Genomic DNA, 18,344 nt, shown 5'->3' with positions numbered 1-18,344 from the left:
CATACATTGCGAGCATGTCCCCAAGCGTACGGTTGAAGCGCTCCGTGAGGCCGTTTGTTTGCGGGTGATACGCGGTTGTAGCCCGATGTATCGATTTGCAAGACGACAGGAGTTCTTGAACTACTTCGGAAAGAAAGACACGACCTCTGTCACTCAGTAGCTCGCGAGGGGCGCCGTGTCGAAGAATGAAGTGGTGCAGAAGAAAATGGGCTACCTCTCGGGCTGTGGCCCCGGAAAGTGCAGCAGTCTCGGCGTAACGGGTCAGGTGATCGACTGCGACGATGACCCATCGATTACCAGCGGCAGTGCATGGTAGCGGACCATAAAGGTCGATTCCCACGCGATCAAACGGGCGAGCTGTACAAGGTAAAGGCTGGAGAGGGCCAGCGGGGTGGCGAGGAATCTTGCGTTGTTGACAGGCGGTACAAGAGCGAATGTAGCGCCGTACGAAATTGTACATTCCCCGCCAGTAGTACCTCTGACGAATTCGATCATAGGTTTTGAGGACGCCGGCATGAGCGCTTTGAGGGTCAATGTGATGGTGGGCACAAACCTCGGAGCGGAGGTGGCGCGGAATCACAAGAAGCCACGTTCTGCCGTCTGAGTTGTAGTTCCTGCGGTAGAGAAGGCCGTCCCGAATGGCGAAATGGGAGGCCTGTCGGCGGAGTGCCCGAGGATGCGTAGCCGCGGAAGTAGTGCCAAGGATATCCAGCAGGTTAGAAACCCAAGGATCTTGTCGTTGCTCGAAAGGCATATCTTCAATGGTGAGTGCTGACAAGAATGCTTGAGGAGGGGACGATGAGTTAGGCGAGCGCACCGGTGACCGAGAAAGAGCGTCGGCGTCAGAGTGCTTGCGGCCAGAGCGGTACACTACACGGATGTCGTATTCCTGAAGCCTGAGAGCCCAGCGCCCGAGACGGCCAGACGGATCCTTGAGAGACGCGAGCCAGCAGAGAGCGTGATGATCTGTAACTACCTCGAAGGAGTGGCCGTATAAGTAAGGGCGGAACTTCGTTACAGCCCACACGATTGCTAAGCACTCCTTTTCGGTAACGGAGTAGTTGGACTCGGCTTTGGTGAGAGCACGGCTTGCGTAGGCGACAACGTATTCGGAGAAGCCAGGCTTGCGCTGGGCGAGGACGGCGCCGAGGCCGACACCACTGGCATCGGTGTGAAGTTCTGTAGGTGCAGTAGGGTCGTAATGGCGAAGGATTGGTGGTGACGTCAGAACATTGCGCAGTGTCGCGAATGCATCATCGCAGGCTGGCGACCAAGAGGAGAGGTTAGGGGTGCCTTTCAAGAGCTGTGTAAGGGGGGCTATGATGGTTGCGAAATTCCGAACAAAACGACGAAAGTACGAGCAGAGGCCCACGAAGCTTCGCAGTTCTTTCAAAGTGGTCGGTTTCGGAAAGTCAGCGACGGCGCGCAGCTTCTCAGGATCAGGCAGAACGCCATCTTTACACACAACATGTCCGAGTATTGTGAGCTGGCGGGCACCAAAGCGGCACTTTTTGAGGTTCAGTTGAAGACCGGCGCGGGTTAGGCAGGTGAAGACCTGGCGAAGTCGAGTCAGGTGGGTCGGGAAGTCGGTTGAAAAGACGACGATATCATCGAGGTAGCATAAACAGATGTTCCATTTCAGGCCGCGCAGTACAGTGTCCATCATTCTTTCAAATGTGGCTGGGGCGTTACACAGTCCGAATGGCATAACATTAAATTCGTATAGTCCGTCTGGAGTAATAAAGGCGGTCTTAGGACGATCCGCCTCTGCCATGGGCACCTGCCAATACCCGGAGCGTAAATCGAGTGAGGAAAAGAATTCTGCGCCCTGCAAACAGTCTAGGGCATCGTCGATTCGTGGGAGGGGGTACACATCACGACGAGTGATTTTGTTGAGGCGGCGATAATCAACACAAAATCGTATGGAGCCATCCTTCTTTTTAACTAGGACCACAGGAGACGACCATGGGCTACAGGATTCTCTAATTACTCCGCGTTGCAGCATGTCATCGACTTGTTGGGCAATAACACGGCGCTCAGTCGGGGACACCCGATACGGCCGCTGATGGAGAGGTGGGTGAGCGCCAGTGTCGATGAGGTGGGAAACGGTCGTCGTGCGGCCCAAGGAAGATTGCGGAATGTCGAAGGAGGCGCGGAATTGGTGTAGAAGGTCGAGAAGTTGCTCGCGGTGGCGCGGTTCTAGAGCGCTGTCCACGGAATGGTCAAAAAGGTCCCGCTGTAGCGGATCTGAAGCCACACGAGTTGGAGTCAAGGCGTCAACTTGGCAAACAGGGAATGACACATCATCAAAGGTGAACAGAAGGTCCACGGGCTCGATGCGGCCGAGGCACTCCCCTTCGATCAACATAGCGGGAGACGGAAGAGGATTGGCTACCAGAAGTGTGCTAGCGCCGTTTTTCATGTCAAGGACGGCAAACGGCAGCGGTAAGTGGCGGCGGCGGCAGACAACGTTAGAGGGCACAAAGAGGACTGTCGCGGCGGTGGTAAAAGAGGCAGTGAGGGGAACCAGAACAGCGCTAATGGGTGGGATGGTTGTGTCATGTGCTACGAGGAGTTTGGTCGCAAAACGAGGACACGGCTCGTGGAACAGGGCATCAGACGGTGCATCACTCGATTCAATGAGCTCTACTTGAGGACTGGCGCAGTCAATGATAGCATGATGCTGGGACAGGAAATCCCAGCCAAGAATGACTTCATGAGAGCATGTGGGGAGAACGACGAATTCGATGATGTACAAGGCTGCATCAATGACGACGCGAGCAGTGCAGATAGCTGTCGGCTGTATACTGTGAGCGGATGCGGTACGAAGCGATAGTCCCTCGAGAGGCGTAGTAGTCACCTTTCGGATGGAGCGGCAGAGTTTTTGGCTGATAACTGATACAGCGGCACCGGTGTCGACGAGCGCAAGAGTATGAACACCTTCAACGATGACAGGAATAACATTCGCGGGATTAAGACGAGGACTTTGAAATTCGGTCGGATACGCAGTTCGTGCCTCGCGAACTGCGGCGGTTAGTTTCCCGGCTGGGTAGCGGGTCGTCGGCGCATTGGCGAAATGGAGCGGCGGCGTGGTGATGGCGAACGACGAGGGCGGAAGTCCGGAGGTTCAGGGGGTGCTGTTGGAGGGCCCGATGGGACTGGGAACTGGGGGGCGAAATAAGGTGGCGCAGGCCGTGCAGCAAAGGCCATATTTATTCGGCGCCTGCAGTAGCGTGTAGTGTGCCCAGGGATGCCGCAGTGGTAGCAAATAGGCCTGTTGTCTGATGTGCGCCATGGAGATCGTGTCGGAAGCAAGGGGGGAGCAAAAGCTGTTGGTGCCGACCGCATGGGGGGCGAAGCATAGGCATATGCTGGCTCAGGCGGTGGACTTGAAGTGACTTCGGCATACGTGCGGCGCAATACTTGAGGAGGAGCCGGCGCGAATGCTGGAGCGTAGCTCAGTGGCGCAACGCCGGACGATGAAACTGTGGGCGTGAGTAACGGCATTGAAGGTGCGACCGGAGCTGGTTGAGGAACAGGATTAGGGAGGACTTCAGATACATGCTGTTGGATTGCATGGCGAAGCTCCGGAACAAGGCCAGTTGTTGACGACTCCTTAACATAGGGCTGCAGGGACAGTTGTCGCGCGACTTCCTGGCGTACGAAAGCCTTGATGTCTTCAGAGAGGCTAGATGACTCCCTCTCCGCGGCTAGTCCAGCAAGTGATGTATGAGGCTGGCGAATCAAAGCACGCTCCCTCCGGAGCTCGTCGTAGCTTTGACAGAGGTCATAGATTTCCTTGACCGTAGTGGGGCCTTTCGCGATGAGCATGTGAAAAGCGCCGTCATCAATTCCTGTGAGGACATGACGTATTTTAGCGGCCTCGGTCATGGTCGGGTCAACGCGACGACACATATCAACAATGTCCTCAATGTAACTGGTGAACGTTTCACCGGGCAGCTGCAGTCGCGACCGAAGACGCTGTTCCGCGCGGAGTTTTCGGACGGCGGGGCGGCCAAAGACATCAGAAAATTTCGTCTTGAAATTCGCCCAGGTGCCAAAGTCCGACTCGTGGTTTCGAAACCACAGATTAGCGACGTCGCTCAAGTAAAAGATGACATTGTTGAGCTTACGGTTGTCGTCCCAGTTATTGTGACGGATGACCCGTTCGTAAGTGGTCAGCCAATCGTCGACGTCGTCATCGCTGCTTCCACTGAAGGTAGCCGGGTCCCGTTGACGAACGGCACCTGTGCAGGTGACTGGCGGAGGTAGGTGCAATGAAGTCGGCTCCGTCATTGGGGTAGTCAATGTTCTGCTGCGAAGTTCCAGGGCGAGATTGGTACAGGGAACCTCAGATTGACCTCCACCAAGTGAAACGTGGATTTAATGGTTGGCTGGAACGTCTAGCACTGGCAGTACTTCGGGCACAGCAGGGTCGAATTACCAGCCGCAGGGCACAGCACGCGAGCGAGATGGGCGCCGGAGACAAGCGATGGTGATGGCGATGCCGCAGCGTTTTTTTGTTCTTTGTCTTCTTTACAATATCAATACTGCTGGCCCCCTTACATGGCCGAAGCAGGTGGGCATAAAGAACTTTTACATTGAACACCAACAACAAGTAGAATGCACATTACGGCACTAACACATGACCATGTCTAAGTAAATCCGGTAATACAAATATTTCAACTGGCTAACAATGTACAAGTGGTTTTTGAAGATGTTACACACGAGAAATAATCAAACAGTGTTAGCAGTGAACAACATGCAGGTAACAAGTAGGCGCCAAGACGAGCAAAACGTGATCAGATTAGCATTTAAAGATAGCTCTATCGGTACTAAAGAACTGATACTCTAGACTATGCGGACAAACTAAAATTACACGAATGCTTATGAACTGTTTAGAACAAAAAGCAAGGAAAAAGTGAAGCCTAATGTAAGTAATTATTCAGAGCCCCTTGGAGATCATTGAGGGCATATTACTCTGCAGAAATAGTGGCTTCAATCCTTGTAGCGAACGTTGCTAAAGTCGGCGCATGGGTGATCGAAGAATCTAATTTGTTTCATCCTCGGATGGCGGATGGAAAAAAAGAATGCTTAAATGGATCTGTATGACAAGAATATTTAGTTAATGTGAGAGCATGTTTGAGACTTGTCTGTCAAGATTGTGATGGGTAAAAATATATTTTAACACATTGATGTTAAATTTATTATGCAATAGTTGATACAAAAGTTTCAAACGCTCGTGCTTTGCTCTTATTGAGAGTGATTGGGTATAGTAATTAGCGCGAAAAAACGGCAACGACCAGAGCTGTTTTTTACATGTGTTAAAAGATGGAATGTGATGGATCATACGAAGCATTTGGAGAAAACCGGTGATAGTATAAGATACAGCTTGTTTATACAAACAGAACAGCCGAAATGAATACAAAGTTGCAGGCTTCATAATGGCAAACTTTAAAAAAAAGTTAACTTGTGTGTGAGTACCATGGAACCTGCACTCTTTTTCCCGCGGAAAAATCGAAAGCGTGTACTTTACACGCTCAGTAAGCTCGGTTAAAATGACACATCTGTTCATGACTTGTTGCGATAAGCGCGGCCCTTGTGTCACGCCACGAACACTTCTTTTTTTGTCCCCTCGATGCGAAGAAAACAAAACGCACCATCGTTGCCAATTACCTGTGTTTTATTTGTGAGCGACGTAGTAGAAGAAAGTACCTAACACAGCATAACACCACAAGCGGTTCGAATTCGGCGTCGTAGTCCTTGCAAAACGTCACCAGCAGACGTTCCATCGATAGAACTTGCTGGGTTCTATTGCGCTCAGTTACAGTTTTGTGCTGAAAAAGAGCGTCGGATTTCTTTTCACAGCGAGCCTTGAGAAAATTAATTATGCTGCGCCTAAAAAATTGGCTCCCGATATAACAGGCTATAAGCTGAATGCGACTTCAGTACCACACTCATACAGAAAGGGAGTCGGACTTGGGGAATCACAACAATTTGACACCTTTTTCCCACTTACATAAATCTGTAGACCGAAACGCGTTCTCCAACAACCATTCAATCTGGGAGCTGACGGATTTTTTTTTAGAGGCATAGAAAAAATATTGCACATTAGGATTACCTCTAATTTTTCTGGACTGAACTTTCTCTTGGACTATCAGCATGGTTTAGGAAGCATTCATCAATAGAAACAGCCCTTTTAACGCAAAAAGTTATTATCATAGAAGCATAGAAACATATAGTACAAGAAACATATAGTACTAGGGATAGATTTTTGAGAAGCATTTCACCTAGTAAATCATAACATTTCTCTTTCAAACTTATACAGATGTGGTGTTCGCGGAACACTCCACGCGCTACTGAAGTCGTACCTTACAAATCGAAAGCAGGACATAGAAATAAATAACATTAAATCTTCTTTGCAAACTACTTACACTGCCGTACCGCAGCGAAGCATACTCGAGGCGCTATTATTTCTCATTTGTATTACTGATATGTCACATTGTACACAGGGCGTAATTTTTAGCTCCTATGCAGATGACACTACTGTCTTCTTGTCCGGAATCACGGAAACCGACATTGCAGTACCCTTGTATGGCTAGCACGCGGTTCATGGCGGTTCTTTACGGAAGCTTTCTTACGCTCGTCTGCATTTCTGCGGCCTTGGATAGCGGTGGAGTCTACAAGCAGAAATTTCTACATTGCCTGAACTCGTCCTTCGCAAGGATGTAACCTTGCAAGAATCGCAAAGATGTAGCCCTGCGGATTGTGTGTGCGCTTTGTGAATCTCCCTCAACCGCACCTCTTGAGTGCGGAGTTGATTCCTCCCGCATTGCCATCTTGTTAACACACTCTTTGTGATCGGCCATCTTGGAAACTTTCAATCGCACCCTCCTTGTGTGCGCGCTCCTTCGTTTAATTGTGAAAAACTGCATGACATGAGGAAAACTTTCACGCAGGAAATGTGCCTAGTGTTTTAAGAAGAGACAAAAAAAGTGGTCAGCTTTTAAGGCACGCAGAAGCCTTGCGCGCAAGCCTTCTAATCGGTCTCCTGTTGCCCGCGCATATGACGGCCTTGATGAGCTTACTATTTTTTTTTTTTTTTTTGCTGTGAGAAAGTTTCACGTAGCCGATGAGGACTTCGCCGCCTTCAATGCTTGGGTTGCCAGCGGCACGGGGTTCTGCCTCGGCTTGCTTCGTCTCCTATGCAGCACGGGTTTTACGAAAGTGAATGCGTTAGGGCACTAAAATTGATATAGCGTCGTTTTGTGCATCGCATCGAACTACCCATTCGGACTGCGCATAGGCACACAAGGGCGGTAATTTGAATGTTGTTTAATTGTTAATTATTTAGGAAACAGAAGAGTCGCAGTAAGTTGTATTCCGGTGAGAGAAAGTTTGTCTAAGAAAATAATTTTGTACCACGTATACATGTTTGAAAGTTTTGAAAGTGTTCGCTGGTAGACCCAGTATACTTTTGTCTGTAAATGTTTCGGTTTGCAGAAGTTTGAAATAACAATGTCCTTATCTTGCAAGCAAGAACGCATGTAAATACTAAAATTATATGCGTATTTTTGAAAGGTAGCGTTATATCTCAGGCCTCTAATAATCGTAAATGAAAGTAATAATAGGCGGCAACTACCAATCCCTGGTGGCTTCTTTTTCGAAGTCTGCCTTTGCTTGTTGTTACTTTACCGCTGCATTTTGATCAAACATTTATGGAATCTTAGTGTTCAGTTCCAAAATTCATTGTGCTTCAAGCGCCCTCAGAAGCTCTAAAGGGTTGACAAAATTGCAGCTTAGTCATCCACATGACTCTTTTACAGTCACTTCATTCTTAGTACATGAGGTGAAATTTTCCCACTGAGACAGCTATCTCCTTACTTGAAACCAAACCACATAATGTACAGGTATAGACATGATAATGAAAAAAAATTATAACAAGTCTCTGGAGAGAATGATAACCCATTCGTCGTTCCTCTGTGGAGGCAAGAAATCTTGCTCTGTGCACGCCCGCAGATTTTCAGTTTCTCTCATAATGAGCGAACGTCCCTTCACTACGTTCGCTTGCCCGGTGTGCCGATCGCCTTTATGGAATCGCTGTTGTCAAAACGCGTATTTATAGATTGACACGGGAAGTTAGAAAGATTACATTGTCGGCAAAAATACGCGGGACACATTTAGATTCTCTTTCCTTTCTTGAAGAAGAAACGTGTTGCATTAGCGAATGTGTCAAGGAAGTTCTGTCTTAATTTGTCTGTCATCACCTTCGCTCTACTATGCGATTTTTTATAAGACAAAATACGCACCTTTGCTTGGGACAAAAATTGATTTCCAGTGATCTTTGGCTTCTGCAATTGGAGACCCTTTGCGGCCCTTGCTTTGCTGGCCTGCCTGAATAAATACAGTGTAAAATAGGCGCTGTGTTATTGAAAAGTTCATTCCTCTAGGAACACAGAGCGCTTGCTAGCAGGAGCCTAAGGTCAGAGCTTACAAGTTTAATCGGGTAAGTTTTCTTGGGTAAACTGCATGGCAGGTGCGGACGACAAAGTTTACAGTTTTCATTACGTAAACTACGAAGGCGATTATGAAAGTAACGTCTCCAAGTCCGCTATATTGCCTATAGTATCACAAATATTGTGAACTCTTGGTACACTGAAGCACTGATGTTCAAGCTACATGCAGAATGTAATTTGCTTCACCTTCTTATACTCTCTGGTTCCCGAGTAATCGAGCAAAATCAAGGAATTGAGTGGTGACGTCTGGTTAAAACAGTGGGCTGTAATTGAATTAATGACTGCAGAAAGTTGTGCTCTTATCTGCTTTCATCGCAATTCACGGGGATGGCTTTGTTGACGTCATAACTATTTGGAGGTAGGTGAAAACTTTGAAGGACCAAGAACCAACCACATCAAAGCTGGAGGATCAGCACCGGAGTGGATGGCCCGCATCGACTTTAGATGTGAATTATCAACATAATGTGTGCAAGTTTATTGGGGGCAATCGCCGGACAAAGTAGCCCGACAACACTGGCCATTTCCATTGGTTCAGTGAACCACATCATTAAGGGCCTTCTGCGGTACAAGAAGATTTGCGCTCTTTGGATACGACGGCAACTGAGGGCTTACATGAAACACTCGCGGAAGAAATTCTGTCAGTTGCGGAAAATGCGATATGAATCACAAAGCTACAACTTTCTTCAAAGAATTGTCCCTGGTGACGAGTCGTGGACACACCATTATGATCCGGAAACGAAGAGACAGTCGATGGAGTGGAGCCACATGTCCTTTACTATGCAAACAAAAAAAATTAAAAGTTATCCTTTCTACTCATTGTTGTTGTTGTGGCTGTAGGAAGAAGGAAAATAAAATGCACGGGCCTGCTACTGGCTCTGTAGCTGAGCCACCTCCGCTGCCTCGTACAGACAGAAGAGAAAATAGAGAAGAAAGAAAAGAAGAGGCAGAGAAAGACGCGCACCGTAACAACAGCCGTCGTCCCCCACCGAAGCGGTGGCGGGTGCAATGACGGCCTACAACAGATAAAAATTCGGTGGCAGGCTAGCCCCCGCCGCAAGCGGCGGTGACCTACCTGCCCCAGCCCCATCAGGGGAGTACCTCCACCAACTAAAGGTCAAGTGTTGTTTACTGTCTTCTGGGATTGGGGTGGTGTCACGGATACTGAGTTTCTTCGGTACGATGAGAAAATAAACTCAGGCCGCTACGTTGGAACCCTGAAGCTACTGAGGGCCACATTGCAACACACTCGCAAATCTACGATAAAACAGGCAATGTTTTTCCATGACAATGCTTGTCCGCAAACAAGCCGTAAAACTCGGGAACCACTGCAACTTCTGAGGTTCACGGACATTCCCATTCTCCTGTTTATAGTACGGACCTTGACCCCTAAAACTTTTGGCTCTGCCTAAAACTTAATCACCTTGGGGGCCATAGCTACAGTTGTGACGTAGAGGTGGAAGCAGCAGTTCGCTAATGGTGTCGCCAGCTGTCATCACAATTCCTCGGGGACAGCATGAAAAACCTTGTTTACGTTGGCGCATGCGTGTTGCCTGTAATGGACACTACCTAAGTGCGAAAGCATTACTTCACCATGACCCCGCCGGGGTGGCGCAGTGGTTACGGCTCTCGACTACTGTTCCCAAGGACGCGGGATCGAATCCCGGCCTCGGCGGCCGCTTTTCGATGGAGGCGAAAAGCAAGGCGCCCATGTGCTGTGCGATGTCAGTGTACGTTAAAGAACCCCAGGTGGTCGAAATTTCCGGAGTCCTCCACTACGGCGTCTCTCATAGTCTGAGTTGCTTTGGGACGTTAAACCCCACAAACCAACCAACCATTACTTCACCATGTTCCCAGATTTCTGTCCGCAGAGTGCCCCGCCGGGGTGGTGCAGTGGTAAGACGCCCGACTACTGTGCCGGAGTTCCCGGGTTCGAACCCGACCACGGCGGCTGTGTTTCGATGGAGGCGAACCGAAGAGGAGTCCGTGTGCTGTGCGATGTCAGTGCACGTTAAAGATCCCCAGGTGGTCGAAATTACTCCGTAGCCCTCCACTACGGCCCCTCTTTCTCTCTCTCCCCTTTTACTCTCACCTTCCTCCCTTCCCTTACGGCGCGGTTCAGGTGTCCTCAGCTACAAGTGTGACAGATACTGCGCCTTTCACATTCTGTGAACCAATTAAAATAAAATAAAACTGCTTGCAGTAATTCTTTGATCATGCCAGTTGCGTCCATCGCGCGATCTTCCGTATGTTGAATCGGTTGAATCAAAACGAATAGGAGCGGATTTAAAGACCACGACACCCGTCGCTTCTGTGGAGCAATGAAGTAACACCACGTTGTACCTGATTGTAAAACATCTGTTCCATTCCTGTATGTACAATCCTTTTTTTTTTATTCACAACATTCAAATAAATCAAGACCATATTTTCTGGGGTACGTTAAGTTGCATACCAACATGTTTTTTGTTCTTAACTACACTAAAACTAGCCGCAAACGTACCCAGGATGTGACGGTATGACAACGGTTACACTATACAATTCAGTTCAGTTCAGTCGTTCAGTCGTGTCCGACTCTTCGTGACACGACTGCACGATATTGCAGTGCATAAACTAAAATTCATACGCAATAAAATAGTATGCTGGAATAAAACTGCTGCCCCGCCGGGGTGGTGCAGTGGTAAGACGCCCGACTACTGTGCCGGAGTTCCCGGGTTCGAACCCGACCACGGCGGCTGTGTTTCGATGGAGGCGAAACAAAGAGGCGTCGTGTACTGTGCGATGTCAGCGCATGTTAAAGATCCCCAGGTGGTCGAAATTACTCCGTAGCCCTCCACTACGGCTCCTGTTTCTCTCTTTCCACTTTCATTCCCACCTTCCTCCCTTCCCTTACGGCGCGGTTCGGGTGCCCACAGAGCAAGTGTGGCAGTTACTGCGCCTTTCCCTTCCTTGAACCAATTTAACTTATCTGTCCGCAGACCGTGTCCGCAGGTCGTGTCCGCAGGCCGTGTCCGCAGCAGTTGTGAGTAATTGGGAAGTGGTAGAGGTTAATTAGTGGTGTCAATCGATAGAGGGGACGTAAGGTTGGCGAAAAAATAATTAGGCGAATAATGTTAATTAGGTAATTAATTGAAATAACTAGGTCGCAGGAAAGGGAAGGCGCAGTATCTGCCACGCTTGTTCTGCGGACACCTGAACCGCGTGTAAGGGAATTACTGAGATATTCTTCTTTCATTGGTTGGTTGGTTCATAGGAAGGGAAAGGCGCAGTATCTGTCACACTTGCTCTGTGGACACCTAATTCCAATTGTTCTCAATCGTCCCTGAATATTACGTGCAGGCATGCTATCAATAGCACAGAAAAATCAAGTCTGATTGCATAACACCTTTCCTTGTTAAGGTTTCATCACTTTCGGTACTTTCTTACATAGAATAAAGTGTGACGCAGATTTTATCTAGGCATTATCAAAGCATAAAGTTTCTTGTCAGCCATTACAATGGTAACGCTGAAAGATGGGCGTGGAATAAAGAAAAGTTGTCGCCTTGTTAGTATACGCGCGAAAATAAAACTGCCCTCAATATCCGTGCAAAGATCCTTCATGAAAAGGATCAGTTCAACGATGGGCGTTTCTGGACGCATTTTCAGGAACGGAAAAACGAAGGGGATAAGCCTTCTTCAACGTTGCAGTTTGGAAGGCATCTACTAGTTCTGGCTGGAGAGAAACGGCACGAAAATGCCGTTCCGTCGCCACGTTTTACTGGCGGCAGTTACCATCGTCGATGGCTCCTTCTATGATGGCTCGAGAATTGAACAAATTCACAAGGTTGTATCATCTCACAAAAAGCGTCTCGCGATTTTTTTCTACAGTTCCTTTCTTGGGCTTAAGGACTCTACGGATCCATTGGCGTCGTCGCAATGACCATAAAAGGTGGCAGCTGGCTTTGAAGCCGAACGAGCGGCGCCCCCATTCATTTCACAACACTTTCGATCAAAGCCGCCAAGTTTTCTAAAAGAAGTATGCCTGGTGTAAAGCAGTCAGTCGGCAACAACGTGCGACGAAAATGGCTGCGGACTTCCATTTTCAAACACAGCACGCGACCAGCTTCGCAGCAAGAAAGGGTCGTCGCTTACGCGGCCATTTGGGAACAGCAATATCATCGAATGATTGTTATCGGTCTAGGCGTCTGGTCGGGGCCTATAAAGCACCAGTCGCTACGATCTCTCGATCCTTGTTTTCCGAAGCAGGCTTCTTGTGCGATCGAAGTGAAATGAGGGAAACAGCCGCTCGCGGAATAACGACCTCGAGCTCGACATCGGCGATGACCTTTGCTGCCAACAATACCTGGTACTCAGCTCGGCTCATATTTCAAAAGCTACCTGCTGATAGGAACTGTTGGGCTACTCTTAGTGCTGTTTATACTAAGCATGCATCGTTCAGATAGAAAGAAAGTGCGCCTTGAACAATTGCTGCGTTTCCATAACTCACATCAACCGCAAAGCCAAGCGTAGTTCCTTCCTATTGCATTTCATTGAGCTGTATCAGGTTCAGCTGTATTTACGTGCTGTGGTTCTCGGAGTATCAGAAAAAACACCCATGGGAATATGTTTGTAGTTTCTTATTGTTTAACCCCTTAACTGGCCAACAGGTTGTTCCCCTTTACCTGCACAAATAAGAATATTTGTTTCTAGTTAAACTCGATTCTGCGGCTCTCTCAGATTATATCGACGTATTCCCGGCGGACAGATATAGATATGTTTTTCAAACAATTTCAATAAAGACTTGTATGTGTTCCTAATTGACATACTTTAGCAAGGAGATGAGACAGCGTTTGGGCAACCGGTGCAATGCTGAGACAATGATCGTGGGAGTGTCTTCGAAAATTTATGTCTGTCATAGCAGCCGAAGGGGCGCATATGCAGGTCAGTGAAAAAAGAAACTGAAAAATCATCGAGCGCGGGCGGTCACGCAGCCGCTGCCGTTCCGAAGTGGTACTCATGGTGCGGAGGAAAACCGCCGCGCTCTCGAGGTTCGAAACCGACGCAAAGAAGACGAAGTAGCGGTAAACAACAACGGCGGGTAGCCGATCGAGGGCATAGCACAACAGAGGCCCCTGAACGGAGAGAGTGGCGTCGGCAAAAACTGCACATTGAGGAAGAAACTTCCCTTTTTGGGCGAGGTTTCAGATACAAGGGCAGCGCTGGATTCAGCGCGTAGGAAACGTAACGCCCAGGAGCAGACTTACGCCGACTGTTTAGCTAGGCCGTTGTCTTTGTTAAGCGAATATTTTTAGCTCTTACTTTTTTTTTATTGATTGAAAAGAAAAAAAAAAGACTAGAAGCAGCATTTCGGGGCGCTCAGTGCCTTTATGAAAGAAATGCACAAAGATATCTGCCCGTGGCATGAACGAGAGAAAGAAGATGGCTATAAAGCATGAAAGAGAATTGAACAAAGGTAGAGGGGGGGGGGGGGGGGGGAGCCACAGCTCCCAAGTCGAGCCAACGTTTCCTCATGCGCGATCATCATTGGTACGGGTTTGGATACGCTTTTGCTTCCGATGAAAAAAAGCTAGGGAGGGGGAGGGAGGGGGATGAGGAGAAAAAGTAGGTCAAGGAGTAAAAATATGTTTCTTTGGTATGTATTTCTCAGCCTGGAACAGGGTGATCACGTGGCATGAAAAAGAAAATACAAACCGGCAACAGGAGGAAAAACTGCAGCGCGGTGTGGAAGATGAGTCAGTATCTAAAGCAGATTCGGCATTGACAGGTCTTTGTTGTAAGGAGACAGGCATTTTAAAGGGTCCTGATAATGGATACATCTAAAGGAAAACAGTTTTTTAAAGCTTTCGGCAAGAAAAGAGAGTGCTCACGTCAGGCCGCCACGCTAGCTTGCTGGCTCAGTGCGGGGAGGAGATTGCATTGTGTCGCGAGTAAATTCACAAAGCAATCCTTCTCCGGTCTTATTGTTTTCTCTCGCGCTTAATGTCAAATGCTGATATGTCCGAAATTGCTAGCTCTGTGTTGTTCAACACCTTCAAACGGCGGCTGCATCAGCTGTCATCTGTCACTGAAAAATCATAAGTCGCTGCCTGAATATTCTTTTCTAGATCACTGCTATTAGGAGCCAATTCCTAGATTGCACTTCGTCGTATAGTGTTCATCTGCGTTGGCATAACACGCAACCTGCAAATCTTGGCAGGTAGTAGCAGTGCGAAGCACTGTCCGCCACGACTAGCAGGTGGTGACGCGCCACCTGCCTGCCGCCGCATTTTGGAGCTTTTGAGGCAAGTGAAAGCTGCGAAAGGAACTGAATTTAGATGTGAATACCCTCTTCTCATTTAGGGGTGAGGGAAGCGAGTGAGAGGCAACGTGAAGTTTAGTGGCTTGGGAGGGATTCACAACTGGAATAGGGCTGGGACAGAAAGAATCCAAAGGGAGGTTACCGTAAAATGAGGAAGTCATACAAGGGCTGAAGAAAGCGTAACCTGCCCGAATTCAAAAGCGTGACTACAGTGAAAACAGACTCTTATGACTGGAGCGTCAAAATGCGCCAGACATAAGGACGAAAATCAAAGGCGGATGAGGGAATGCTCCTTGAGGGTGAGGTCGACAGCGCCTGAATAATGAAAGGTGGACGCGGAACGTGGAAAGCTGAGAATGGAGTACAATGGTCACAATGGGCTTTGTGAGCGAAACATGTCCAGCATTCTTCGAGCATTTGATAGATGCAAAATGTGGATTAGAGGCATGTACACAGTATAGACTGCTACCCAAGTTCGCAGTGCAAAATAGGAAGGTGAAGCGGGAATCCTGGAGCCATGGAAATCTTGTCGGATGTGCAAAAATAGGACACCCTGGATCAAGGTTAAAGTGCGGTTTGACATACAATCTCTGTTATCTTATGACTCTATGCAATGTGTGTTTCAGGTGATTTGGGAAATGCGTATATGTGAAACATTTGAGATTCAAATAATGAAGTAGTCAATAAAGGATCATAAAAGGTGATTGCTGCGTACGCGAATCAGAAAGGGAGCCGCAGAATGGAGCAAATAACGTTGGGGTGTTACACTGTTAAAGCCAAAGCCGTGGGAAATGCAAATTACTCGCGGTCAGATTCACTTGAAACACAAAAGCGGCAAGGGAAGGCTCATACCGGCGCCTGACTTGCAGCAATAAAAAACTGGGAAAGAAATGAGCGCCGGTTTAATGATGGCCATATCGAAAAATATAGAATACGTGCTGACTACACATTTATAGCGTAGCAGGGGGTGGCAGAAAGTTAGGTGGGCGGATGAGGTTAAGAAGTTCGCAGGGGTCAAGTGGATGCAGCTAGCACAGAACCGGGTTAATTGCAGAAATATGGGAGAGACCTTCGCCCTTCAGTGGGCATAGTCAGGCTGATGATGATGATGATGATGACACGTTTATAGAGTTCTTGTCTTTGCTAGATTCTTTGCCTCATCATTTCGTAAGGGCAAAACAGGTCTGTAGCTGCGCTTATATTTCAAATTCCGATTATAATATTCCTCGGCCGGTCTTGAAGTATACACTTCCTCCGGTGCAGAGAAGCCCACCAGCCCTTTTTTGAACTGCCTTTTGTGGGGAAAATACCTAAAAGTTTAACTTTTTTCGAAGTACACTGAGTGAACGAAGCAACGCCCAATTATCTGTTTATTGTGGCATGTCATGTCAGTAAAGTCTCGCTGAGAGAGAGAGCAGAACGTTTTATTTATTCCAGCGGATGAAGAGGCTCCGGCCCTGAGTCGCTTGGGATGGATGGCGGGTGCCCCGCCTCAGACGCAGGCCGGCAGACGTTGTTGGCCGGCGGCGTCCCAGGCCAGCTGGATGGCGGCTAGCTGGAGCCCAGGGTCCGAGCAGCGCAGCATGGCCTCCCAGTGTTGCGGCGTCAGATTTAGACCCTTCCAGGGAGAAAAGGGGCAGTCCCAGAGGATGTGTTCGAGGGTCCCTCTCGAGTCACAGTTTGCACAGAATTCAGATCTTTCTCCTGGGAGCATATGGCTCACCAGGAGCGGGTGCGGAAATGTCCCAGTCTGAAGGCGACGCCAGGCGACGGCCTGCCTTAAATTTAGGGTAGGGGCTGGCGCAGCAGCCACCCGTCTACTGAGTCTATAATGCTGAAGAATTTCTGTGTAAGATTTGGCACACTCTATGCTCTCCGCTCCAAGCCCCCCCTCTCTGCCGCCGGCTCGGTGGTAGAGCCCTCGAGCCATGGCATGGGCGGATTTGTTGCCGGGAACGCCAGTGTGCGATGGAGTCCAAATCAGCTGAACTATTGAAGCGAAAGCTTCACTACTCAATTTAAAACAAGGTCATCGGGCCTGGCGCAAGCCACAACTGCTCACGCGCCCCGTCTTCTGCTTCTTTCCTTATTGCGTCGTTTTCTTATTCGTGCCTTCCGAATATTCGTGCTTCCGCTTTTCTTCTTCCATTCTTCTATCTTCTTTGTGGGGAAAATACCTAAAAGTTTACATTTATTTTTCGAAGCACACTGAGTGAACGAAGCAACGCCCAATTACCTGTTTATTGTGGCATGTCATGTCAATAAAGTCTCGCTGAACTTTTGAAGCGAAAGCTTCACTACTCAATATAAACCAAGGTCATCGGGCCTGGCGCAAGCCACAACTGCACACGCGCCCCGTCTTTAGCTTCTTTCCTTATTGCGTTGTTTTTTTTCTTCGCGCCTTCCGAGTATTCGTGCTTCCGGTTTTCTTCTTCCATTCTTCTATCTTCTTCTTGTCGTCTTCTAAATCTTATTGCTTTTCCGTATTCTTCTCCTTCTCTTCTTCTGTCTTCTTATTCTTGGCGTCTTTCGAATCGTCTTGCTCCGTTGACCGGTTTCTCCTTATGCAATAAGGAGCTTTGTCACTTGTAACTATTAGTAACGCAGCTTTCGCTTACTCACTAAACTATAGGTTTAATAAAGTTAAACTATCATCATTGTTTTGTTTTTTTATGTTCCGCCTGCAGACAAAAAATAATTGTCCTGCCTCGCATTTCTTTGCCGCAACGGGAACGAAAGGGAATCCTTCTGGTGTTCAGAACCAAATGCTGAGCTGGCATTCAGTTCCAGCATATTCACTGGTAGGGTGAGGGCAAGGACAAGAGTTTCAAAAACTACTAAGCTGGGAATTTGATTCCGGATTTGGCAGCAGGGGCACTTTGGCCATTAGGGGTCACTGAAGTGCATCCCATAAGTCAACCGAAGAAACTCATAAGCATTCACGAAACCATTTCGTTCAAGAAATACTCATCCTCGTTCCGGGGCCGAACACAGAACTACCACATGCAATGGGTAATTAGTCTGCCATCTGGACTAATCAGGACGTCGGGACACTGGTAGGGCGAAGGTGAATGGTTCAATATATATCGTATTTGGTTTTGTTTGGGAGCATACGTGAACTTAGAGTAAATAAATATTAGATCAAACAACGAAGTCGTTTTTATCTCTGTCCTAAGTACATGTAAAATAGGCGAAGGCACAAGTTTGGTTTGCAAAAGCAACAAGCTCGGACTGCAGTTCGTTTTAAATAACATGCTTAATTGCTTGTTTCCAGCTCGTTGCAGCTGTGGTCGGCAACGTTTTTCTCCTAAATAGGCCTTCTTTTTCCGGCTCACACACCCCTACACTCTAAGGACGATTAAGCCTATAAGGGAGTAGGAAGGGAGTAAGGTCCTCTAGCCCACTTTTTTGTAGGGGCGCGGTGTTGTTTACAAGCTCTCAGGAAGGTTTTCTCCACTAACTATACGAAATGCTGCACTTGGGCAGAATAAGCATAGTCCCTTCTTAAAAAATATTGTAACACCCTTGACGTCACT

The sequence above is a fragment of the Amblyomma maculatum genome, chromosome 8 (genome assembly GCF_055883805.1).
Source record: "Amblyomma maculatum isolate TAMU_Amacu chromosome 8, ASM5588380v1, whole genome shotgun sequence".
Taxonomy (NCBI): domain Eukaryota; kingdom Metazoa; phylum Arthropoda; class Arachnida; order Ixodida; family Ixodidae; genus Amblyomma; species Amblyomma maculatum.
Note: the sequence above shows the minus strand (reverse complement) of the source record.